Genomic DNA, 25,936 nt, shown 5'->3' with positions numbered 1-25,936 from the left:
GGGGCGGGGCGGGGCGGGGCGGCCCAGCGGCCGCGGGGTCCTAGCGCCCGCTCGCCCCCGGCAGCACCGAGGGCGCTGCGGGCGAGGCCCGGCTGGGGGGGGGGGGGCGGGCATCTCTCCCCGCGGGGCTCCCCGCTTCAGAGCATCCCTGCCCGGGCTGCGCTTGGCGGGGGTCCCGCTGTCCCCAGCTCCTCTCGGGGGGGGGGGTGTCTCCGGTTTCTGCTCTCAGGCCGGCAGCCCCGGGGCTCGGACATCACAAGGTCAGAGCGGGAGCGGGCCAGAGCCCCCGGGCCACCCCCAGTGCCCATCCTCACGACACCCGTCCCACCCGAGGTGTTCTCTGCCCACCACTTCTGCTGCAGCCACGGAGCAGGCGACCCCGTCTCCACAGGCTCTCCCTATGGGAAGAGCTGTCAGGGACAGGAATTGGGGGGCTGCCTGTCCCAGCTCTGTCCCCTGGATGCCACAGGATGGGGGCCGGAGGCGGCGGCACCCAGGCCCCCCCCCCATGGCCCAAAACTGGAGCATTTCTCCCCTCCCCCATCACTTGAGTTCACCCCTGGTCCTTGAATGGTTTCCAGCAATGACCACCTCTGCACGCCCAGTCCCAGCCTCTGGCCCCTTCGGTTCCCCCTGGGGACTCCAAGGGACGTGGTCTCACAGGGGTGCCTGGATCTCAGCTTCCCTCTGCTTTTCTGCCCAATTCCCTCCAAAAAGGAGGCTTCTATGGCTACTCGGCCCCTGCCTGTGCCTGTCCGCCCCTCGTCTCCTCCACCGCCTTTTGCTCCCTTCCTCCAGCCAGGACACAACCGGGCAGGAACCGGAGACCTCAAACCCATTCCGATCCCAATCCCGTCACCACCACAAGTGCCACCGTGCACGGGGTGCTCGCCACCCACAAAGCCTCCCTGGCACCCAGGAGCCACCGCCGCCACTTGGCTGCCCACAGGGGTGTCCTATCAACCCCGCTTAGCTCTCAGGCACTTCTGCCTCTCCAAAAGCAGTGCCCCAGGGCTGGCTCTGCTGATGCTGATGGGGTTAGGAGGACTGGGCAGGATTTTCCTGCTTGCTGCTGTTTTGCCAGCCAGCATTGAGACACTACAGCAAAGCCTGGAGCCACACAACTGGAAAACGTGAGCGCCCACAGAAGAGGACAGAGCCCACCCAGGATGTGGTACCCCTGAGTACCCCAAGCACCCAGCCGTCCTGCCCCCCTCTGCTGCTCCCTGCACACCCCTGGTGCCGGGGACAGCAGAGGAAGAGCCCCGCCACTGGCAGCCTTCCCCCAAATGGCACCAAGGGACCACACCACCACCTCTCTTCACCTGCCGTCCCACGGGCTCCTCGCACCCACCACCTCAGCGCAGCATCACCACGTCTCTTCGGCAGAAGTGGGGAGAATGGCAACAGTGTTGTTCAAGTTGGCCTTGGTGGCCCCCATTTTGAAGGCCATGGCAAAGCCCCACAGCATCTCGTCGCAGCCCAGCCCTTGCATGTGCAATTCCACCACCTTTGGGGAAGAAGTGAGATCCTGGATGGGACCCAGCACCAGCGAAATCCAGGCTAAACAGTGTGCTTGGTGCTGGGGAGCTGGATCCCAGCCCAAGACCTGGTCTGAGCAGGTCAGAGCAGACCATGTGGGGACAAGAGGATGGCTGCCATGGCAGGGGGGAGCCAAGCCACCCCCTGCAGAGCCCTGTTGTCCCCCTGGTCCCCTCCGTGCACCTTCTCCTCCTCACCAGCATACACCAGCTAAATGACACACTTAAACTTCCCCTGGGCGATGGCATGGTACGAGGGGGTGAAGGATGTGCTGTACATCTTCACGTTCTCCCTCCTGTGCATGGCCACAGCTTCACCTGCAGCAGAAGACACGACACGGCAGGCAGGGGATGTACTGTAAAAGAGAGAGTTAAAGCACATTTTGCAAGGCTCAGACTGCTTGCCAGAGATTGGGTCGCTTCCTCAAGCATTAAACCAGTGGCTCTGAGCCGCCATGTCCTGAGCCTCTTCGCCTGTCCTGCTGCCCCCCGCATCCTGCTTGCCCCCACATTTGGTGAGGCCCATGGTGCCGATGGGCAGGTGGCTGAAGATGATGGTGGGGGTATCACAGTAGTCCCGCTGGGAGTCCTGCTTGCCCTTGAAGAGCCTGTGCGCCAGATTTCTGCCCGCCACGATTGCCACTGTGGGGAGGGACAGGGATCCTGAGCCACGCATGGCACAGCATGCGGATGAGGGGCTGCGGAGAGGGGGCACAGCTGTGGTACATGGGGTGGGGAGGGCTCTCCCACAGATGTCCTCAATGGCATAGACCCCTCTCCTGGTAGTGTTCTGGTACTCATTCACTACCGCATGGCCCCTGGCATCCACCTGCACGCCCTGCCATGGGAAATGGCAGCCACCTTGGCACCCGCCCTGGCCGAGACACGCCGCCAGTGATGCCCAGGTGGGCGTGTGCTGGCCGCAGCAGCAGCTGCCATGTTCCCACCTGTGAGGGCATGGCGGGAACACCATCCCATGGCAGGGTCTGGAGATCCCCGGGATCCTTGGAGACCCATGGGACCCCTGGAGACCCTTGCCCATCAGTCACCGGTAGTGTGACAGACCATCTGGTGGCTGGTCCCCACTGTGAGCAGCGCAACACTTGCGGTGCTTGCAACAGGCAACAGCAGCCACACTGCAGGGCCAGGGATGCTGCCAAAGCTGTGGCCTGGCAAGCAGCGCTCGAAACACCAGCTTTCACCCCAGTCCTGCCTCTCCAGGAGGTATGGAACAAGCCACAGGGCTGCTCTGCAAGCCCATACCTGCATGTGCTTCCACACATCCACCCCGGTGTTCTCCAGCTCCTGGGGCAGTTCGAGCTGATCATTGAGTCAAAGATCCTCAGGGCCTTTAGCTGTCCCTCAACAGGGAGGACTTGGAGCCCAGCGTGGAAAGGATCCCTGCAATTTCCACCACCATGTACCCGGCACCAACAATAACACTGCACTTCCGGAGAAGCAACAATACTACGCAGACATGCAGAGCAGAGGGAGATGGATGGGGCAACAGTGCAAGCAAAGGATGACAGATCAGGTTGGCTTTAGACCAGCCAGCTCAGGCACTCTGCTCGCCTAGAGCTCAGTCTGGATTAAGGGTATTAAGGGGATTAAGGTATGAACATATGGGGTGAATGGATTCAGATCATTTCAGCGTGCTCAGTTTTGCTTCAGGTCTGTGAGGAGGTCAGCTGTTACATGGAAAGTGTGCTGAATTAGAAATGCCCAATGTGATCACTTCATAATGACTCTTACGCTGTTTAACCCCTAATGGATAGAAGACTGACATTACAATTCATATTTTGCATGTACCAATAAGTGAACGTTGACATGAGAGAGCTAAAAAGCGAAAATTAAAACCACTGAGGGCTTTTTCCCCCAGCTCCCTATTACCACCCAGCTGGGGGATGCTCTGCAAAGGAAGGAAGTCTTTTTGAACACTCTGGCCAACCCTAATTCACGAGGATCTCTTCATGCTAGTGGTATGACATTTTGTTCTCTGTATATCTAGCATGATTTATCCCAGCCTCAGAAGCTGTTTTCTGTCAGTCCTTGCAGCTAAAGCAAATGTTCCCCATAGGTCAGCCCTGAGATAACATCTTACTCCCTTTAGCCCTTATTATTATCTTGGGGAGGGAATGTTTTCCGCTTTGGTGTGCTCTAAGGATGCCTTTTGATGGTAATTAGGCAATGGACACGGGATGTGCCTCAGAAGACAGAGCAAAAGCTGCAGGTACAAAAAGTTCATTTAACGCATAAACATTTTCACTAAGAATTATAAGAACTAAGATATAAATAAGATGCATTATTCTGCACAGTACTGCAGAATTATCTCCTAGAAACAGGCAGAGGAATTGACTAAACCTGATGGCTGACTCCTCTGCTTGGGAACCAAGATGAGCATTCCTGTTGCCACCAGCCTGGATTTGGGCTGAGGATCTCCCTTCTTCTACTTCTATCTTTCCACTGTGAGAGACCTTCAGAGCCAGGAAGGCTTTTGTCTTTGCAATCTTGCTCTGGCTTTGGGAAGGCATATTAGCACATTTTTTTCCAGATTGGGTGTTGAATTGACAAGCAGGATTTTAAATATTAAGTCTGCTACAGACTGTGAAACTGCAGAATGGGAAAAAAACCATCTGAGTAGCGATCTCTCCTGCTAAAGGCAGGGTAACTCCCTGTGTTGTGGGGAGAGTATTCACTAAGTGATGGCAGTGTCATATTTAGAAGACTGAAGCTCCACAGACAACAGTATAAAATATTTGAAGTGTTGACCCTACAGTCCTGTAAAACTGGGAGATGGACATTCACGTAATACGGAATCACTTCTAGCTTGGGGTCATTTCTTATATCAAAACTAATGGATATTTGCACCCAGGGGGGATTTTAAGTCGGTCTTTCCATGTTTGGTTCTGTAGATCACAGCAGCATAGGCTCCTCAATCTAATGCTACAAAACAGAGAACTAAATACTCTCATAATTGCTATTTTAGGTCTGCATGAGCCACATGCAAAGAAACTCAAACTAGCCCTCATGTGAGAAGATGTACAAATTCCAAAATAGCAAGGTATCTTGCTCCAAGAAATACTTACATGATTGAATGGCTTTTTAGCTAATAAACGAACATGGGATGTGGATCTCAGCCATCAATTTGAACAGAGGACCTTAAATCCTGAGTGCATCAGCTTTACAACATAATCTGTTTGTTCTTTTAGGTTTCCTTAACTAAGATTTAATAGGAAATGAAATGAAATGAAACAAAATGAAAAAAAATTAAATGAAAGGACATGAAATGGGATGTTTTCTCAGCTGGTCTAAAGATGTCTCACCCTGACAGTTCAGAGGTCTGCACTGTTTTTTTTCCAGCTGGGGATTATGCCCATTTTATCTATTTGAAAATAAAAATATCTACACATAAATAACAGAAATGTGCGTGTGTTTGTGTGCAGACACATACATAGTGAATAAATGCGTACAGGCATATACGTGAATATAACAAACATAAACCCCAGTTTCCTGAAAGATAATTTAAAACTTTTTGATTTACATCACAAAATAGACCTTTGGTTAACTGTGACAGCTGGAGGAGTGGTGGTGTCTTAGCCCAGCTGAGAACCTGACCCTGCAAAGCGGCTCTATGGACACCACGATCTCTGTTCTTCCTGTAGCAACCAGAATTCTCAGCTATTTCTCAGATTTTTTCCTTCTCTTCTACTTTCATCTGTCAGTCACAAGAGAAAGGTGACCCCCAAGTTACTTCAAAAGGAAAAGGTAAAGTATGTGACAGACCCACTCTGCCTGCGAATCCCAACATCCTCCTCCCTGTCTGAGCCCATCACCAAACAGAAAGACCTCAGCTGCTTTCTCAGAGTACACTGTTCACTCATACACCTTGGGGAAGGGTGTAAAAGCATCTCTACTTTCAAAATCTCTACCTCTATGTACCTTGTGGACAGCTTAGCTCCAGGTTTCTCTTTAGGCAGCCTTCATGTATCTTTTTACTCTTCCTCTATATGAAATTACAAAGGACCTGTGCATCAAAAAGGACTGTTTTCTTTCACTCCTTATCTAGTCTTACACTCACTGACCACTCACCATATCCAGCTTTGAATCAGCCTCTGCTCCTCACTGTTTGCTTGGACTTACTGTCTTGCTCCTGGCAGAGGGGACAGAGGGCCTTGCTGTTCAGTGTCAACCACCCCAGCAGCTTTTCCAGGGGAAAGCGATGATCAACCTCTGATTTTCCCCACAGTCAGAATGGATCGGCGCCATGGGCCATCAGAGAGAATCACACCAACATCTTGTTTTCTGTGCACCACAAAAAACACCGAGGAAGCGAAGGGGTTTCATGGGGTCTGCCAGAGCATCCCTGCTGCGGTCCTCTTCAGGCAGACAAAAGCTCTGAGGAGACATCATCCTCCACTGATGAGCTGCACTGCTCTGATACAAGGCTTAATGCAGAGATCATCAGACCTGAACTCTTCGGGTTTCAATGCAATTCCTTCGTCTCAACTCATGGTGCCAGCTGAAGACCCTATTGTCCCCAAATGTCTCTCTGCTCTTCCTGGGGAAGTTGTTATGTACAACAGGGATGGCAGAGTACAACATGTATCCATGTGCTTAGCTCCCAGTTCAAATCCACCTTCACTGGGAGTTCAAGCTGTGATACACTGGAGCAGCCAAGATGTAGATTCCCCTCTGTTGAGGCTCTCCTGAGAACATCTGTCAAAGCCCCTACCTGCTGGAACCTGATTTACTTGTGGAAGTTGGGGATTAACAAGACCATTTCAAAGCTTTCCTCTTCACACAGCCTGAAGTCATGCCTGCAGTAAAATTTCTCTCCAGTTCATGGTTGTGTAGCAGTCTTCAGCGAAATGTTCAGCTGTCCTCCCCTAAATTTAGGTCTTTAAACTGCTTACTTGATCCCAAATGGTGTTTCAGATGCCCAGATTCTACTGAAAGCAGTAACAGAAATGAATGCTTAAATGCCCACTGGAAACAATGAGTCTAATGAATGCATAAAACTGCTGGAGAACACAAGGGGCTGGTTTTGTTTCACACACTAACTGGATTCTAGGGATCGTCTGTTGGAGATGCCGATTACTGATTTTTCTAGTGGCTTAGCAGAGCTTGGCCAGCTTTGGGTTCAGCCTTTCGCTGGCACATGAGTCTTAGAAAACCAAAGGGATAATTTCTCTGCAATCTTTTTCTCTGGGTGAACAAAGCACATTTCCCTAGGTTCTCCGTAGATCAAGAGCATCTCCCACACAGCAGTGCAGGTTAAAAAGGTCAGCCACCTTTAAATAAGCCCTAATTGACACTTACTTCCCAGAATGAGGGTTATCAAAGGTTAAGGTACAGTTCCCGAGGCAGTCAGTGACCTAATTCTAAACATCATTAATCTGTTTCACTCTGAAAAATAACACTGGCATTTTGAAAAGCCCACTACCTTAAGGGATGTTGCTGCTGCTTTTCTGGAGATTGGCCGTGTTGGATTCCTTTGCCAAGAGCTCAGGTCATCTCCCACAACCACTCCTCAGATGATGCTGATGCTCAGCATTTGGCTTGTTCCACCACTCGTCGTTTCTGGCCCACTGTGTGCTGGGAGCATCCTGCCCTGGGAGGGAGCACAACTCCTCTTCCTCTCACTCTGCTGCAGGTCAGTGAGAGCTTATCCAGTTCCCAGTTGCATTCCGCCACCTATTCTCAAATGGTTGGCAATTTCTCACTCAGAGTGTTGGTTTGAGCAGCTCCTGCTCTGCTCCAACATATACTGGAAATGTTTAGGCTCAGGTAAGGGTTATGGGCAACGACTCACCTGACCGTAGACTGAACAAAGGACACTGTTATCCATAAGTCCTTTCTCTGGCACTTGGCTCCTCTCTTCTCTTACCCTCTCCGTTGTCCTGGGAAGTTGCAGGGTAGCTGCTTTGGGCCCGTGCCTGAGTCATCCTGCTGTCTGAGCAGACCTAGCCAGTGTGCTGCCCGAGCCTAAAAGCTGTCGTGATCCTCCTGCCCCACTTCTGCACGAGTCTCCTCTGCAAGCTGATACAGCAAACGCTCAGACCCTAGCATAGCTGAGAAGTGACCTTCTAGCTGGTCACATATCCCTCCAGCCCTGGGGATGGACAGCCCCTCAGTGCAGCCACCCCAGGGATTGTTAGCCCAGATGTTACTGCACAGCAATCCTCGACTAGATCCATTTACCAAAGATCAATAGTCTAAAACACTTCAGTAGTACATGAAAACAACAAATGAAATTATATTTCCAGATAGGACAAAGATGATTTAAACTATTTTCTAACTTCTCAAAAGAAGTTTGTTTATAGCTGACATCTCTTCTATGATACAACACTGATTCCATTCAGGCTGAAATCATGGGGATGTGAAGGGTAAGTGCTGTGTTTTTCTCAGCCCATATCTCTCCTGCTGGAGCCGAGCCCTTCTACGCTGCAGGCTGTCACCATGACTGGAGCACCTGGTGCTCCTCCCTGTCTGCAGCAGTGCCAGTCTGATGCGACCAAGAGCCTGAGAGGATAAGAAAAAGAGATGGCTGACAAAGGGAGGCAAAGAGCCATCAGGATAATCTGCCAGAAGCAGAAGGTGGCAGAGCTGGGGAACAGAGAAGGACGTGCTGATCTCCCACGGGAACCTACGCATGCTCCCATCAGCCCTTCCACCACCCACCTTTTCTTCTGCAACTAGAGGAAAAGCTTTGGGAAAGCTGCTTACCTCCTTTTTAAACAAGACACTAGTAGCACCGATATGAGAGCCATCTCCCAAGGCAACTTGTGTCAATTTACTTTCCATGGCTTTGAAAAAGAAAGTTACATTTCTCTCGGGGTTGCTTTGATATGTGCAGGTAGAAAACACGATCAAGAGATTGCAGATACCACATATTAAAGTAGTCTCCCCAGCAAGTTCATGAACACTGTGGTTGAGCCACCTAGTGAAATCATGGATCCATAAAGGACAGCTTTGTATTCAGAGGTTCAAAGGCAAAAAGGATGTTTGTTAGGCAAAGTAATAAGGCATGGCTACTGTATGTCTTTTGCAATCTTTTTTATCAGGCATTTATGTGTTTCTGCTGAGAGCCAGGAGCTCAGCAGTGTTTGTAGCAACTAGTTCATTCTTTTCACCCAATCGCTGGTGCACCACTGGGGCTTAGCAACAGGGATGTTTGGATGCTGTCTGATCCCCATCATTTTAGTTGACCCACATGTCAGCTTCAAAATTGGCAACCTAAGTCTTTAGAGAGAGAGAAAGAAAGAAAGAGGAAGAGGAGGAAAGGAGAAGGAAAGCAAAAGTGCTTAGCAGTGTATCCCTATTATTCAGCCAAGATCATGTTCATTTTGGTCTTGTGCCCTGCCCAAGGGAGAAAGAAACTGTTACTGGAAAAGTGGATACGGGTGTCCTAAGGAGCAGAAGAAGTAAAAGCAACCCTCCATGAAACAGATTACCCAAATTGCTTCTTATCCCAATTATGGAATTACCTCTCGGGACAAGGTACCTCTGTATACATAAGCACAGCATCCCAGCTCAGACCAAAGAGGTCGCCCCTGCCAGGGCCCCAAGCCAATGGGTAGGGAAGAGAAGTCAAAGGAAGGGAAGGTTTAAGTGACTCTTCCCTTGGCTTTACTTTTCTCAGGGGCCAACATTTGAAGAGCTTCCTGATCTGGTGGTGGTGTTGCTCCATCCCATTTGGCAGCCCCCAGGGCACATATCCTCCCCTGTCTCTTTGAGCCACCCTTTGGCTTCCCAGAGCATCCTGGGGTGAGGACTGTAGCACACACCACCTTCCCTATTAAAACACCTTCTAGGTGGGGAAAAATGAGAATGTCTAAAATGAGCTGTAACTGATTTTATTTCTATCCTGTGTTTCAGCTGGGGTTGCAGGTCTGTTCTTTAATTTGGATACTAATAGCCCAGGATTAGTGAATATGTTCTCTGCATGGCTGCATGAATGAGGTCTGCCATAATATGCCAAAAATGAGACTCTACATCAAGATGTTCACCATCACTGATGAATGGTTGGAGCTGTGTATTAATCTAGGTCTGGTAAAAACAGGCAGAGGACTACCTATAAAGATTTTTTCCAAGGATTTCTATTGATATTATTTATCAGTTTAATCGTGTGCTATAGAAGGAGGTCTGGTTTAGGCTCCTCTTAACTTTCAGTTCAGTAATGCACAGAACAGTGAGTGTTGTTGAGAAATTCGTTGTTCTCATTCCTGTGGGAGAGGCAAAGCATCAATAAGGTACACACAGGTTACCAATTTCAGTTCAAGTTTCTAGTAAATAAGCCTCAGCCTTCTGCTGTACATCAGGGTGATAAAGAGGCAAGTGTTGTAGCTCGATTCCTGCGATAGCCATTTCTTTTTTCTTTTGACTTAAAGAAATGTCAGCCTACTCTTGACACATTTGAAATATCTGCACTGTGGCCTGCAAGACCTGCTTCAGGACTTGCTAGAAGACATATTTCACATTCCTATTTCATTTGTCTTTTTTCTTATTTTTTTTCCTTAGTTTTGGATAAACTGTTCGCTAATGGCTTGCTTTAATGTTTCAGATTGTATTGTATAAAACACTGCTCGTAGTCATACAAAGTAACAGCCAAGTTACAAGTGTCTTTCATTAATATCAGCAAGGCTATCCAAGTGAGAACAAAATAACTCAATAAAGATCCTCTTCCCAAGTCTCCCGCTATTATTCCCACTTCACTCGACTCCATTTTTCTTTTTCAGAGTTCATTTCTAAAATAAACCCAAAAAGCAAGTTCCAGCCATGTCTGTGCATTGAGAAGCTGCTCACTCTCTGACCTCCTCCATTTATTTTACTGGAATGACTCAGAATAAAGTGATTTATACAGGGAAAACACCACTCTCAGACCTCACCCATTAATATCTCTTTTCTTCCCCTCATGCCATAGTTAGGGAGGCTGTGGCAGATCTTTTCACGTAAAGGTATTTTCCGCCAGGGAACCCAGAGGCAATGCAGTTGCCTTTCCAGGAGCTCAGATGGGGACAGTGGGTGTTGCTGGCCCTGCCTTGCTCCAGCTGCTGCCTTGAGCCAGGGGAAGTGATGCCTGGGTCAGCAGCAAATTTGGGAACTGCCAGAACAGCACCCAACCATGTTCAGAACACCCCCCCTTTTAGCTCCAATCACATGAATTGAATCAGAAAACTGGTTTTCCCCTAGTAGTCTAGTTTTAGTTTACAAATGCTGGGACAATCCTACCCCTCCCAAGCCACTGCAGGCCCTGAGGGCAGAGGTGGCCTTGCCAGCAGAAAGATTTGCTTCTCTCCTGGCACAGCTCAAGCAGGTTCCTGAGGGGCATTAACAGAGCTGAGGAAGATGCTGCTGGCACTGCATGAGGAGGTGCAGCCACACAGAGCCCCTGGGCTGCCAGGAGCTGGGGCTGGTGGGGACAGATGTGGCTTGGGGCTAATGAGCTGCTGGTACCCGAGCTGACCCCAGGCTGAGACCGGGTCTCTGTGCCTGTCTTGAGAGCCGGCACACGTCACATGCCCTAAGCAGAGGCTTGACCATGGTGAAGCTCTGTAGTTTGGGGAAAGCTCAGCTGCTTCCACTGTCTACAAGATGTTCCTGCCCTTGATATTTACCTTAAGGATGCTTTGAGAGGATAAGCTGTTAACACTTGCTCCATCACATTGGTTGGGCTGGTCCTTACCAGATAAATGGATTTTGTTCAGAGAAACTACCTGGTTTTGTTCACTGCTGCAAACCCCCATGGCCACATGTGCCCCCTTTGTGGCTCCGTTGCTATGAGTCTGGGCCACCACCAGCACCAACCCCTTGGAAGAGGAAAGAGAAATGCTGCCAGAGGAACCTCCTTCCTAGAGGCAGCACAGATAACACCCTGTGCTGCTGCAGTGTGCTTACCCCTGTTGCATTACTGCCTTGTCAGCATCTGGAAAGGGATTATGGAAGTCTGAGATATGTCCAGATACATGGGAGGAAAAGAAAATGCAGCGATTTTAAATGTGTAGGACCATTGTAAGATACAGCTTGTCTGAGAAGATCCTCAAGGTGCTCCAAGCTTATTTTAACTAAAAACTTATTTAACTTATTTTAACTAAGGAAAAGTGCTTTTTAGAACTAACAATTTCACTGGAAAACTCAAGAAATCTCCTCTCCAGCTGAGCATTACATAAAGAGAATGCAAACTGTTAAGGCTGCAATCTGCAGAGTCATAAATAGGGCAGTATCTGATATACTTACAGATGTTAGCCTGAAAGCGAGGATTCATAAAGAATACCATGTAAGAGACAAGGATGTGTTAGTGTGGGGCAAAATGCACTCCTTCCTGTGTTGGCATTTTGGCTGAAAACAGGCTAACAATGTGGATTTCTTTATACTACCCCCCAAATCAGAAATGCTCTTGTTCTTTCAGCTAGTTATCCCACCAACAACTTTAACTTTTACAATATGCTTAATTTCACTCTTTTTATTTTAACAGTGGAGAAGGAGCTGAACGCATGTTTTTCCCCAGGGCTTGTTGAAGTGATCTGCTTGTGCCAGCAGAGCTCTTCTCACATCTGCAGAACTTGCTAACCAGCCACAGTCTGCCTTTAGGTATCTCTCTGTACTTTGCTCTCCCTGGGCTTTGTTTCTGGCAAAAAGGCTTTAAATAGCTCAGAGTGGTACTGCACATTAGAAGAGGAATGAATATGCTTCATCTCTGGCAGAAGAGGCAATAGCCATGGTGTGAAGGAGGAGATTCTCTCCCAGACCTGCTGAGGAAAGATGAACACTTGGTCATCACAAAGTGGCACTTTCCTGAGGTGTCCGTCATGCTTTCTCTCTCTGATGCACACCAATACTGCACAACTGGGTAGACAGCAGGGAGGCAAACCTGCATTTTTTCAGAGTTGTCTGAGTTCTCAGTGCTTCAAGATTTGTCTCTTTGGCTGGCCCACAAGGCTGCCTCCATCGGGAAGATGCCACTGATCAGAAGCAATAGGAGCACATCCTGGTCCCCAGTGAATCTCTTTGCCAGCAAAGTGCACCAGAGAAGTGAGGTGACTTTCAATGGACTGACCCAAACACACTAGCTCTGCAGCACAAGGCACCAATTTACCGGTACAGGAGGCATCACCAAAGCCAAGCAGCAGCTGATTTCTAGAGAGGTGCTGGTTATAACCCAGCAGCTTCTTTACCTGCAAATCACCCAAGGCAGCTGCAGAGCCAGTGCATTTGGTTCAGATGCAAGAGCACTTGCTCACCAAGAAAAGACACATCGGCTCTCTTCTCTTCTACACCTTCTTAAACTGTTAGCACAGAGATGCTCCATCCATCTAAGTCCAAACTGAAGTGTACATTTTAAAGTCCTCTTAATGTGCATCTTTCTTAGGAAGAAAGAGATGTAAACCAAGAAAGGACTGCAATACTTCAGTTCCTAAGGCAGCATACCCAACGTAATGTGGGTTGCACGACACCTGTACATGTAATTAGTACTGCAAATTAGTAAGTTTAATTCTAGGATCAGGCGGCTTACAGTATTCTCTAGCTTTTTTTTCAGCTTGCCTCCGATCATTCCTAAACAAAAGTGTTGTGTGCAATTCTGTAGATACTACGCTAAGTGACATGATTAAAAGGAGAAAGGTAATTTAAAAGCCTGTATATAAAAAGATAGGTACTTAATTGTACAGTATACCTTAATGAAATAATTATTATTCATAAATTTAATCAGCCTGTGAAGTAATTTGCCTCCAAGGCACCATATTAAAATAATAGCAATGAAATCTTTGCACAGCAAGACAGATACTCGGGACCCAGCTTTCAATGAAAAAGACTCCCTGGTGCATATGCCCAGCATCTCTGACAGTCTGGCCACCTCAGCTAAGGACAACAGTACCAAGCTGCAAGGCGAGCCCAGAGAGGGCTTTTAATGCAATCATTTGGTTTAGGTACTCAGCACTTGAAGCTGGCTGTGCTGTGATTCTTCTAAGAGAAGGAGAATATCCTTCCCAGAGGACCGAGGGCTTCTGTCCAGTTGTGGGATGGACTTGATAACAGCTTTGGAAAGGTGGAGACAGGGGAACAGGGCTGCAGTGAAGGGAACCAAGAACCAGCTGTTCCTTTGAGCTTGGACATCACTTCTTATTCTCATTCCTCACGTTGTACTGAGCATAGAAAAGGTTTTCACCCCAACAGGATTTTAATGGACCTCAGCCATCTCCAGGAAGCTTTTCTTACTGAAGGTTTCTACCCTTCTGCTCATTTGTATGTCTCCCCACCCTGGGATATTCCAAGACTAGTTTATGCTTCTCAGTCCTTCTTAAGACAATGGGGTGTCCCAAGGGCCTTTACATGCACTGCTGCCATAGAAGAGGCTTGTGGTGAAAACACTATCAGGAGCTAAATTTATTTATGCCATTTGTTTGCCATTTATGCAATTTATTTGTGCCATAAGTGATCTTCTCATGTTACCTGTAACATCTTTTATCTACTGACCTTCCAGAACAGGGAGACTTTGCACGGCAAAAGCTTATTTCCTGCCATAATTTTCTCGATTGTCTTTTTCCATTTTCAGACTCAGAATATTTTTTAGCCTTGTCTAGCACTAATCATGTCTCCTACCAGAAGATATCATCAATAACAGACAAGAATGACTAACAATTATTTTTTCCTTTTCTTTCAAATGTGAGGCAGGTGATTCCCCACTGCGGAGTCCTGCAGAGCAGGACTAAAGACCCAGTCTGAGCTTTCCAAAGGAGTGAAAGGGAAATTAAGCTGGCACAAGAGGAAGCTTTCTCTTAGGCTCTAGGGAAAAGTCCACCCATACCTCTGTATTTCACAGGCAGAAGCACATGGCAGAGCTCCAGCTGAGTCATTGCTTCTCTAAAGAGGCTCAGAAGCAGGATATTGGTATCTCCAACTGCACAAAGTCACCTCTGTGGGTAAACCTGACCTGGTAAGACCTGGCCATGCTCTGGTGCTGCAGGACTTGGCCCAACACCAAGGATGCAACGCCTCAAAACTCTGGGCTTAATTCTCACTCCAGCATAGGCACCTCATACTCTCCAGCTCCCTTGATGCAGATACCACCCACTGCTTCACTTATAAATAAACCAGAAATGCCTATAAATCCTTATTCACCTTATTTAGCAAACAAGGCTGAAGTGGCATTTTTTCCCCCCCTTAACCTGTTGTATGGTACGCTAGAAGTATCAGCCAGAGCCTTCAGTCCCTTCCAGACTAAGGCAGAGCTTTTCTTGAAGTCTGGGGAGGCTTTTCTATTTCTTTTTTGGTTTGAGGATCTGTATAATACTGGGAGATTGTATGACTCACACATACAGCACTTTTCAACACTTACCCTGAGAGATCCAGGAGAGGCTCATCTGAGAAGGCCTTGCAGTGGGTGCTTAACTTTGTCAATGGCATAGTGGGGAGCAAAGACACCCATCTGAAAAATGAAATGCCCACACATCAGCAAGATAAATACCGCAGCCTTTTCAGTCTTCATTGGCAGGATACTTACAGAACCAGCCGACTGTTTCAAGGATAGAGAAGCTTCCCTGGCACAAGTGTGCTCATGGAGCACTCTGCCAGAGCTCAACAGGCAAAAACCTACATTTAATCATCTTAGGATAGTGGCGAGCTGGGCTGCTCCGAGGTGAAATTAGAATGTTACAGTTTGAACATCAGACCATCAAAAAGTTGACACTCAGGCCTTTAATACTGGTGCTGGTAGAAATCTGAAAAATGGGGCTGTCCCAGAGCACTTTGCTGGCTAGAGAGCAGCGTGCCAAGGTCCAGCTGGGCAGACAACACAGCTGGGAGTGTTCATCACACCTCCACGTTGCAAGTATCTTCTATGCTAAAAGAGCTCAAATGCTGACTGTGGTGTGGCAGCATGGGAAAGGTCATGAAGAAAATCAACCAAACAACATGGCTGCTTTGATATTACATTTATGATTTGATAGTACTTTCTCTGGTTTGGAAAAAAAGAGTCTGCTGGAATAGCTGAGAAAATGTCCCCTTCTGAAATTCAATACTCAGAATTCCCTTCTCGATTTCACCACTGTATTTAACATGGGAAGACACAGTTCTATGACAGATCTCCTGATCAATGTTTCCTTTTGTACCAGTAAATTGCCAAAAGTAGTTGAAACCAACTAGAACAGGAGGTTAGACTCTGGTGTAACTAGATCTACCCCATTAAAAATCATTAAAAAACCTCATCCTGTGTTGTCATGTAAGTCAGGACTGATAAAAAGAAATGCACCTGGAAAGCATGCTCTTTTATTTTAAAGATAAAATAAAAGTCCACGTCCCCATGTCTTGACTTAAATCTTGATGCATGAAGAATTTGACAAGACTCATCATATTGCTTTTCCCCACCTCTCTAGTGATCATCTCCTGGCCACAGCTGCTGATTTTTATATCGGTCTGAACTCAAGATCAGATTGGTGAAGTTTTGGCCACCTGCAAGCAAAAAACCAGAAGAAAAATGCGCTTGTTTATGAAATATTCATCTGAGGTTTGAAACTCAGGATTAAATTCTTGGCTCTCCTACAGAATCCCCATGGATGGCTGGGCAAACCAACTCAGCTCTGGGTCCTGGAGCTGGACTCCTTTTCCTGTCTTATACGAACCCTGCCAGGTCTCATGCCTCGGGTGTGTGGATCTCCCAAACAAACAATAAATAAAGATCTTGCACTCCCTGAAGTCTCTCTGGAGAGACTTCAGAGAGAGTTCCTTAAGGAGAGTTCCTTAAAGCAACAGCTATTGTTTAACTCAGTGAAACACTACAGCATCCAAGCCCCCAGGTAGCTCAGTCACTGCTCCAAAATTGCTGCAGAGAGTGTGACCTCTGAAAATGAAACTGAGAGAATGAGATGTAAAGCACTGGGTATAAGGTTTATACCAGAACACAGACCAGAGTTATTGTCCAGAAAAAGCTGATGGGAGTCTGATTATATTTAACTATTATGCCTGTATATTGTCCCTTTGCTTTAGCTATTTGTCTGTTAAGCAACACCCTCAAGTAGGAGACTTCTTCCTGCCTTCTCCCATCCATCTCCACTGTATCCCACCAGCAAGATGCACGGGCTAGTGGTGAGGATCCAACATCATTTGCACTCTTTCCCCACTCTACCTTTATGCATCACCTCCATTCCTCACTTGTCATTCACTTTGATGCAATGCTTTCTGTCAAAGGCTGTCCCAAGCCAAATGGGGAGTGAAGGAAATTGATGCTCTTGACATGAAGCCTCCTGTTTTGATGCATTTTTTTCAATTTGCCATTAATGCACTGGAAATTGTTCTCTCTGACCATCTGTTTGCTTTCTCTGCCGGCAGAGTGGAGAAGCAGCCTCTCATATCATGTTCAGATGGGGCAAAAACCAGGCAGAGCTTAAAGTCCCTTCAGTTTTGTTTCCTTTCCAGGTATGTGCCAGGTTTGTGCTGAATAACTAATCTGATTTTCTATGCACAGATCACACAAAGAAATTTCCAAAGCCTCATCATGAACCTGGGTGTTCAGATCATCCTCAGTTTATTTTCAGATCCAATAGTCAGTGTTTGAATCTTTCGCTTGTTTTGATAATTTCAGCCCAAGGAACAAAAAAAGGGTGAGGGGCTCCAAATTTAGAAGAGAAAAATAACTGCCTCCTGAAATGATCCCACCACAAAGTGTTGGTATTTTCATCCTGGGAGATATTTTTAAATGTCAAAAAGCTATTTTGTCTTAGTTTGAAATATAGAAACTCTATCTTGGATCACTGTAAGGGTGTTAGATGGCACCACACATACCATAGGAACCAGGGCTGGAAGGAGCATCAGGAACCCACACAGTCTGTCTTATGGGGTTCACACTTGTGTGTGCAAAGTGGCTGTAACTATACCTCCAGGCCCAAATCCCAAGTTCAGACTCTCTCTTCTTACCTGAGATGGGAATTCTTTGTTTTGGTCACATTGCCATAACAATTATCACAATTCGCATTGGAGCAGCCAAGGAAGGGCAAACGAGGGCTCACCAGAGTACAGCAATAGCACTGCATTAACACTCGGAAAGATTAATCAGCTCCTTCCGCCAAAAATGTGCAATTCCAGCAGCAACCTAGAAGCAACAACTGGAAACATCAGGCAGATGGGAACTGAGGGAACCCAAAGTCACAGCAAGACAACTACTGATGAGCAGTGATGCTGTGCATCCTTGGCTGGGATAGCACTGTGAACAAGACAGTGGGTTGCTTTCCCTGCTGTCTTGTGGGCTACATACCTAGCGCAGCAAAGTGACTAGAAACTCAATTTCATGTTTGATGACCTGCTTTATATTTGCTTTGTGCCACTGGAGCAAAGTGGAATGGACAATTCCTGCCTGTGCATCTACCTCTATGATATGGGGCCAGGTGGCGAATAAGCTGCAAACACAGTTGAAACACGAACAGAAACATGTCCATCTCCATCTCTCCATCCATGAAGGATCCTGCAGATGAAAGTGAAGATGGGATAAAAGATATTTGAAAGGGGGAAAGGTCTCTTCTCTGCACAAGACCACCAAGTCCTATGTACATTCATAAAAGGCTCACCTTTCCTCCTTCGTGCAGACACAGCCAACATCTCACCATCCTGACTTCCCTTCTTTCCCCTTGTTTTTCCAGTGCTGAGTGTCCTTCCCTGGATATCAAGGCTATTCCAGAGGCTAGAAGACTTCCTTGAGACAGTCTCATAGCTTTTACTGCCATAAAGAAAAAAAGAAAAAGAAAAAAAGAAAGCCAATTTTCCTGCCAGCAGCCTTCTATTAACCAGGAGCTTGTGCATGAGTGATGGAGGGGAACGCTCCTGGGAAGAAAACAGATTTCAGTGTCAAGATTGCAAAGGGTTATTAATATAAACAGAGGACATAAACTACAATGATTGCTGAAAATGATGAAAAATACCTCAGCAGTATCCTTCTCACGTTGCTTGCTCACCATTTGAGAGTTTAAAGGACAGAATCATCACATGGATCCAAAAGGCTTCCTGGAAACACTCCTGTTTGCCTTCAAGCGTGCGTTTATTCTCCTGACAATGGGATGCATAATTGACCTGCTGTATTTAGCAGCTGTGGTTATCAGAGCACCTTCCTTCTAGGTAGGGAATGCAGCAAATACAGTTGCCTCTATATTGTTCCCATTTTGAGGGGAGGGAAGAGGTTTTGGTTGAAGTTGTAGACTGGTCAGTAGAAAGAAATAGTGAAGGACAGGACTTTTTCCCTTCACAGCCCCAAAGAACAGCAGCAGTAACAACAACAGCCCTGGGTCTGAGCTCCCAGTTCAGCCAGAAGCAAGCTTAGCTGGCAGGCTGCATGGTTTCAACTCGAGTTCAAGCAGAGCCCTGGTTCTGGGACTGCAGGCAGGCTGGGGAACTGCAAACACCACAAGTGGTCAGAAATGGTGTTCCTTACGGCTGGGGACAGCAGAACAGTTAGGCTAAGTTCCCGAGAGAGGCCCATGTCAGCCATGTTCTTAAGGCAGTTTTTGAAGCAAGTCCTGTGAAGGTGGAGACTGGGACATTTTCATCAACTGCATAAGCGTATTTTCAGTTTCGTTTTTGGGTGCAGCCCAGAAGAGAGAAGGAAAGGTAGGGGCTGTTGGGTGGGAAAAGAAAAAACAGACAATACTTTTATCTGTAACTAGCAGAGCTGAAAGGTTCTTGAATTAAGATTAGGGAAATAAAATCACACCTCAGGGCCTGTGGAGATACAGGTTTTTGTAAACTATGGCCATACAGCCTGTCACAGACAATGAGACTTCTTACATTCCTACAGAGGGAAATGGGACCTTGCTGTTCTCCTGGCTCAGGCTTCAGCACCAAATCTGGGCTCTGAACCTGTCCCACTGTCCGCATAGACTCCAGAAGGATTTTTTTTTTTTTTTACTTTTTTTTTTCTTTTTTTTTTTTAAACATGAGGAATATTAGTCTTTGGGCTTTCTACCGCTCATAGTGACATCTAAATACAAGAGAGAAGTAGGAGAATGACATGGGTGGGAAGGGACAGACTCCTTCTGTAGGAGCATTTGATAATAAGTCCTGTGGAGGACAGGGCACTAAAGAAAGCAGATGTAGGCTTGGTCCTGTGTCCCGGTGATCCTAGAAATCTATTGTATGCCTTTGAGTGGCACCCAGCAGCCTTTTTAAAAACTTTAATAGCCAGATAAGGCAATGCTGGAAAATTGTTTTCTTCTTTCCCCTTTCTACCACCCCCTCCACCCTTTAAATGTAGGCCAGCTACATTTAAATTTAAAATTGAGAATCAAATTTCCCTCTCCTACCTTAGAAGATGAACATATGCACCTAAAATTGCCTTTGATTAATAACATTAAAAAAGGAGAAGAAAATAAATGGTAGAAGGCACCAAAATTCTGATTTCTATGCTGGCACCTTGCAATGAAACATGTCAAAAGAAATATGCTCTGAGACTGGATTGCTCTGAATGACAATGAGAAAACAGTGTGCAGGGCTTGCTAAATAGACTTGTTCTGTGCTGGGTGAGACTGTAATACCTTGCTACATCAAACAAGCACAATCACAGGTTCAGTTGTTTACACAGTGCTATTTTGTTCAATAACTTTTTGTCTGTCTTGGACTGAAACAAGTAAAAACCATGCTTGATACCCATGGCTATTCTCCTATGTGAAATTATATTAGCAGAGCATTAGCAGGTACATTTTAAACAGTGAAGCAGATGAGAGAGTCAAATTCTGAAGATGCACAACCCTTACTTTTTACATTTAAGTTTCTCTTCATATATTTGCCTATTATGGTTTTGCATCATTGTGTTATCTGCCGATTTCATGATGGTACATTCCTGCTGACAGTACAGACATCTACATATTTCATAAGTATCTTCTAACTATGGAGACACGGTAGTGAAGCAGGAACCCTGTAGAATAACTACAGGATAAAACTGTTGAGGTGCCTTGCACTGCTTTGCATATATCCCAACTGTCATGATTAACAAGGAAAAATACAAGGTCCCTGGAGAGCTGAACTCTAACTCTTCCTCTTTCACAGGACATGCCACTTTCTTTGTGGCACTGATAAATCACTCCCCAGTCTCCCTCTCCACACCCCAGTCCTCTGCAACATCTCTCGAGATAGGGGAGCTTTATGGGATTCCCTGACACTCTCCATTGGCAGTGCCTAATGCAAGAAGCTACTGAAGTCATGGAAGCTTCTAGAGCCTACAGTCATAAAAATAGTCATCTCTGAGCAGCACTGCATGTCCTGCATCGGTCTTGTCCAGGAGGTGTATAACCAGCACCTTCAGTTTTCCAGCTCTGCTTGCTGTTGTTTTCTTAATAGGAAAAGTCAGGTGTCAGAGAGCAACAAGAGCCAGGAGCCAAGGGTGACCACAGCACAGGCAGAGCAGTGACCTCACTGACCAGGGAGCAGCCCCACAGCACCCAAACAGGGTGGGCAGAGCAGGGAGCTGGTAGCCGGGTCCTCTAGCAGGCAAGGCAAGGTCACAAATCAGTCCTGTGGTCCTTTCAGGGAATCCAGGAAGGAGCAGCAGAAGACAAGTCCAAAGACAGGACTGAAGACAAGTACACCCACAGCATCACCCAGGCATAGGTTGCAGGCTTTGAGCTTAAATGGAGCTCCTAGAGCCATGGGCAGAGCCAGCGGGCGGGAGTCCCAGGTGAGGCTGGTCAAAGGCCTCCTAGAGTACAGCAGGGCTGCCTGCTGCCCATCTACTCTTTAATTTAAACAGGCAATATACATAGCTTGTACACTGGACAAAAGGAGGCTGGTATGGAGACACAGTTCATGGCAAAACCTGCGATGCAGATGTTTTTCCAATGAGAGAAGCACTGTAGCACCACGATAGCCTGAAACATCAGTGTTGCTTTGCAGCACACAGCAATAGAACAGATCTTCCTCACATTCCCACCAAAAATCCTACTGGCAAAATTGTACCACAAATACGGAGCTGCTCTGAGTAACAACAAAAACATCCACAGGGATGGATGTCACCCACTGAGCAATGAGGAACAGAACACAAACTGCAGCAGCAGTGGCAGTGAGTACCAGCACAGTGCCTCTGCTCTCCAGCCATTATATGCTTAAGGATGATCTACCAAGCTACCCAGCTGATGTGTAGTGGTGGTTTTTTTCCTCATTATTAAAGAGAAGCTGCTTTCTAAGTGGATCTTTATATACTTTTTAGTCCCTCGGCTGCTTTTTAGATGCAGTGAGTACATACCTGAAACACCAACTCCTAAAAGGCTATTTGTATTTGGGGACTTCTGACAGAATCTATTGCCAAAGCAGTTCCTCTTGTCCTTACAATTTTTATAGGACAGGTTTATTTCTGATACACATATTGTGTTCTGGTGCTCCTCTCTCAGCACTGTACTGTAAGCTGGTTCTGATACTGAACTTACTCTATAAGTAGAAGCATGTGATTTGTACTTACACAGGTCAAATGTGAGGTGGATCCAAGATCAGGGACACACAGAAATGGGGATTTAATTTCGCTTAGGGAGACTTTTAGGTCCTAGCAAGAACCAGAAGTTGTTTAGTTCTTCTCAAGACTGCCTCGGTCCTACATAAAGGAGAAAAGCTTACTTAATTTTGCCTTTGAGGAAATATCAGATTAGATGAAACTAACCATGCCAGCTAGCTTTTTAAAAATCTTTTTGGTTCAAGCTTCATAAACCAAAAATTCTTTGTTTTTAAGAAAATCAGGCACGGGTTTCCACACATGAGAACCCCAGCAAATACTAAGAAATGGTCACAATGTATATGTTTTGCGTCTGTAGCCAAATCCTGATCTAGCAATCGGAAACCTGTAAGGTTCCACCTCCAGGGAAGAGAAAACAAAAAGTCTTATGCTGGAGATAAGCATCTGGGGAAACCAGCTGGGTTCAGAGGTCTGGGGAGGCTGTTGCTTAGACAACGGGTATCTATACACAGTATTTTGCCAACAGATGTGGGCTCAGAGCTGACAGCATGATATTGAGCTAATAAGCCTCGATGAGAGGGAGAGCACACAAGATAGTCAGCAGATGCCCATTGGGGCCATGTTAACATTGTTCATACAGCTTATTATCAGTTTGGAGCAAGTGACAGACTGACTTGCAGCTGCCTGTAGTATATTTTGTAGACATATCCCCACAGAACGTGGAAAGGCAGCTTCAACCAAGGCAATAGGGCCAAATTTTCAAGAACACCCCCACTGCCAAAGCCTGACACCAGGTTTGGCAGAAAGCAAGTTCCTGCAGCTCTGCGACACACTTGGCTGGATTTGCAAAGAAAGCCACCATGAGAAAAACAACCCCAAATCCTTCGTATTTTGGACCACTTTTTCAAGAGTCCATCGCATTTAGTCGTGGTTCCCAAAATGGCAGCAACTGTGTGCTGAGGATCTTTGCTGATCTGTCTGTTAATATCATTAGTAGAAAGCAAATCCTTCAAGAAATCTCACCCAAGTTCTGCGTACATTTCTGAAAAACTGCATTTATGTGCACACTAATCAAGAAAATCAACCTGCCTTTAATTATCTTCCAAAAGCAAGGCTCCCAATAAAAAGCTGAATTATATTCCTCCACAAATTAGCAATTCTTCAATAAAATAGCCTGGCCTCTTACGAATGGGAAAAATACAAATGGGATCACTCACTTGGCTGATGATGGTCTCCTTATTTTATTGTTTCACCAATTAACCAAGCCTGAGAGGCTTTGAAGTATCAGCTGTGATAAGCTGTTTGACACTGCTGTCAGGCTTCATCATTCCCAATGAAAAGTGACAGTCCTGAGATTAATCTATTATTTCCTTATAAAAATGAGGAGTCGCATTTACTTATAATTAGTATGCAGGCTTTGACAGGCCAGACATTTGTAGCACAATTTCAAATTATGTGCACAAAAAAAAAGACTTATTAACTGCAAATTAATATTTATGAGGTGGGTGAGTGACTAAATTTTACTTCCTTCAGTGGGAGATCATTCAATAACGGAAGTTGCCCTCTTTGAAGGGAAAAGTATTCAAAACAAAACTTGTGATTATACGTACGCATTTTGTTTGTATCTGTTATGCTTGTTCAAATGCTTTGGAAGCTGTTTTCCACAAGTTTATCTCCCATTGAATTGATTAAACTCAGCACAGAGAAATTTCAGGCCAGAAATTAAGAGTCTGAACAAGTCTGAGAATCCTTTTCAGCTTCCCATATAGCAGACAGGAGCTGGTGAGAGCAATCACAAGAGGAAGAGCTAATCTGGGAGGTAGGCTCAGTTCCCAATCTCCTACAGGCTGCCAGTGGGGAAGAGCCACGTGATACGGCTTACGGCTTTGCACAGCAGAGGCGGTGCCTGTGTAAAGCAAGGCAGTTCCCATGCTGTAGTGGTGCAGATAGGTGTTCTGGGATAACAGTTCATGGCACACTCTTGTTTGCCTATGGGCCCTATGGCACCCAAAGGGATGCCAAGAGACTCCTGGGGCTGTGTACCACAGAAAAATCGTGCAGCCCTCCGTTACAAGCGCACAAAAATATAGCCCCCGTTAGGTCTTCAGACCCTTATTTTGGCTCCTCCAAGACACTTCAAAAGTGTTCAGTTAGCAGCTCCCCCTCACCATGATCAAATCATTGCTGTGATGCCTTTATTTCTATTCTTTTTGACAAAAAGCCTATTATGCATTTATTATTCCATGCAATGATGAAGAGAAAGCAACCCTATGCTCAATGTGGAAGGCCAAGATTTGGGTAGCCGTTGATTTAACATATCCTACAAGGTCCTGGAAAGGCACAGATTGTCTGGCTACGGGACTGAACATGTGGCTTATTGTGGTTTTAGCCACTCTGCAACCTGTTCCTTCACTGCAGTACAGCAGAGAAAGTTCCCATTCCCACCACTGTTACAGTCAGTCAGGCCTGGAGGGCAGACTCCCAAACACATACACAACCACAGCAAGCTCAGTGTGCATACAGCTGTCTGCTAGGATGGCATTGCACCCAGTGGCAGGCAGATTTTGGCCCTGTGGCTCCAAGTCAGCATGGACTACTTCCAAGCACTTACGTGCTGGTAGTCCACGCTGTACGTAGGCTCAAGAAGGCACACTCCTGTTCCTATTCTGGGAGCCAAGCCTCAGACTGTAGTACCATCTGCCTGTTGGCCATCTGAAACAATTGCAGGAGGTCTGCCATGGGCCAGATATGGATTAGAGTTAGTTGCTTTCTTCCAGACAGAGTATTTCTGGTCCTATGGGAGGTTGCACAGTGCTGCACAAAAGAAAACATTAGTGACCACAGTACCCGGCAAAGTAGAGGCACAGAGAATCACCAGTGGCAAACATATGAACTCGGGTTTTCAGAGTCTCAGATCTGCACATGAGCCATTAAGCCAAGCAGGGACAATCTGAATACATTCAAGGAAGTTTTTTTCTGCTTTAAACCCAGTTACTGTTTGAGAACAGACAGAAAATGAACACAGTAATCATTCTGCCATGCACTATCAGGTGTTACTGCCAGCAAGGCCTTTGCTAACTACTTTAATTCCTGAAATAGCTACAAGAAAATGGGGTCAGTAAAGTGCCAATTGTTCATTTAAATTACAGGGATGGAATCCAGGCTCTAATAATATTTGCAGAAACAGGCTTCAAAGGAACACAGGTGGCAATAATTAATTCCTAATTTCCTCCTTTTGCACAGACTGACCTGGATGAAGAAAAATTGTCTGAAACATGAAAGAATAAAAGAGTTCCTTCAAAAGCACCTCTGATGAAGTAAACTATACTAGGAGAAAGGAGCAATTCTGCTCATTCTGCCCACATACAAGAAGCTGATGTCCTCTTGCTTCAATAGTCTGAATTGCATCTGGCATGGACAATACTGAAGGAGTGTTTACTGGAGGAAGGCTGCCATATCTACACATAACTTTCCCAAGGATGAAATAGGAACTAGAAACTGAAAGCAAAGAAAGTAGTCTTTGTTGAGACAACATGAGAATACAATGGGAGGATTGGAAGATTTACCAAGCTATGTGGCAATACAATCCTTTTTTATTTGTTCAGTCATGCAACTGGAATGGTGATATTTAATTCATCACTTAAATGCTTCTACCTCACACAAGTGATTTTCAGATGGTAGCAGGCAATTCATTCCAGGCTGGATAGCTTCATCACCAAGATTCACCTCAAATTACATAATTTCTTCTCTTGTTCCCTGGAAGGTGCATCAAAATTCTGCAGTTAAAAGAAAAGCAGAAACTCAAGGAGCAGCCAGTCTGAGAGCTACAGAAATCATTTGGGCAACCTTTACTCACTGAGAGCCAACAGAAGATACCCTGAACATGACTGTACATAAGCAATGAACCTCCTTATGCTCTTTGGAGCCAGTGAGATAACTCACTACATGTGGAGAAGGCTGTGGACGACCCAGTGCAAATACT

General features: G+C 46.2%; 1 pseudogene; it reads right to left on the bottom strand.

Moving 5' to 3' along the window:
• Positions 1 to 1,369: 1,369 nt before the first annotated feature.
• LOC104030662 (glutathione reductase, mitochondrial-like) lies at positions 1,370 to 8,345 on the bottom strand (annotated as a pseudogene).
• Between the last annotated feature and the right edge of the window lie 17,591 nt (positions 8,346 to 25,936).

The sequence above is a fragment of the Pelecanus crispus genome, chromosome 4, assembly GCF_030463565.1.
Source record: "Pelecanus crispus isolate bPelCri1 chromosome 4, bPelCri1.pri, whole genome shotgun sequence".
NCBI classification, from domain to species: domain Eukaryota; kingdom Metazoa; phylum Chordata; class Aves; order Pelecaniformes; family Pelecanidae; genus Pelecanus; species Pelecanus crispus.
The sequence above is the reverse complement of the archived record's forward strand: the minus strand, read 5'-3'. Positions and strand labels throughout refer to the sequence as shown.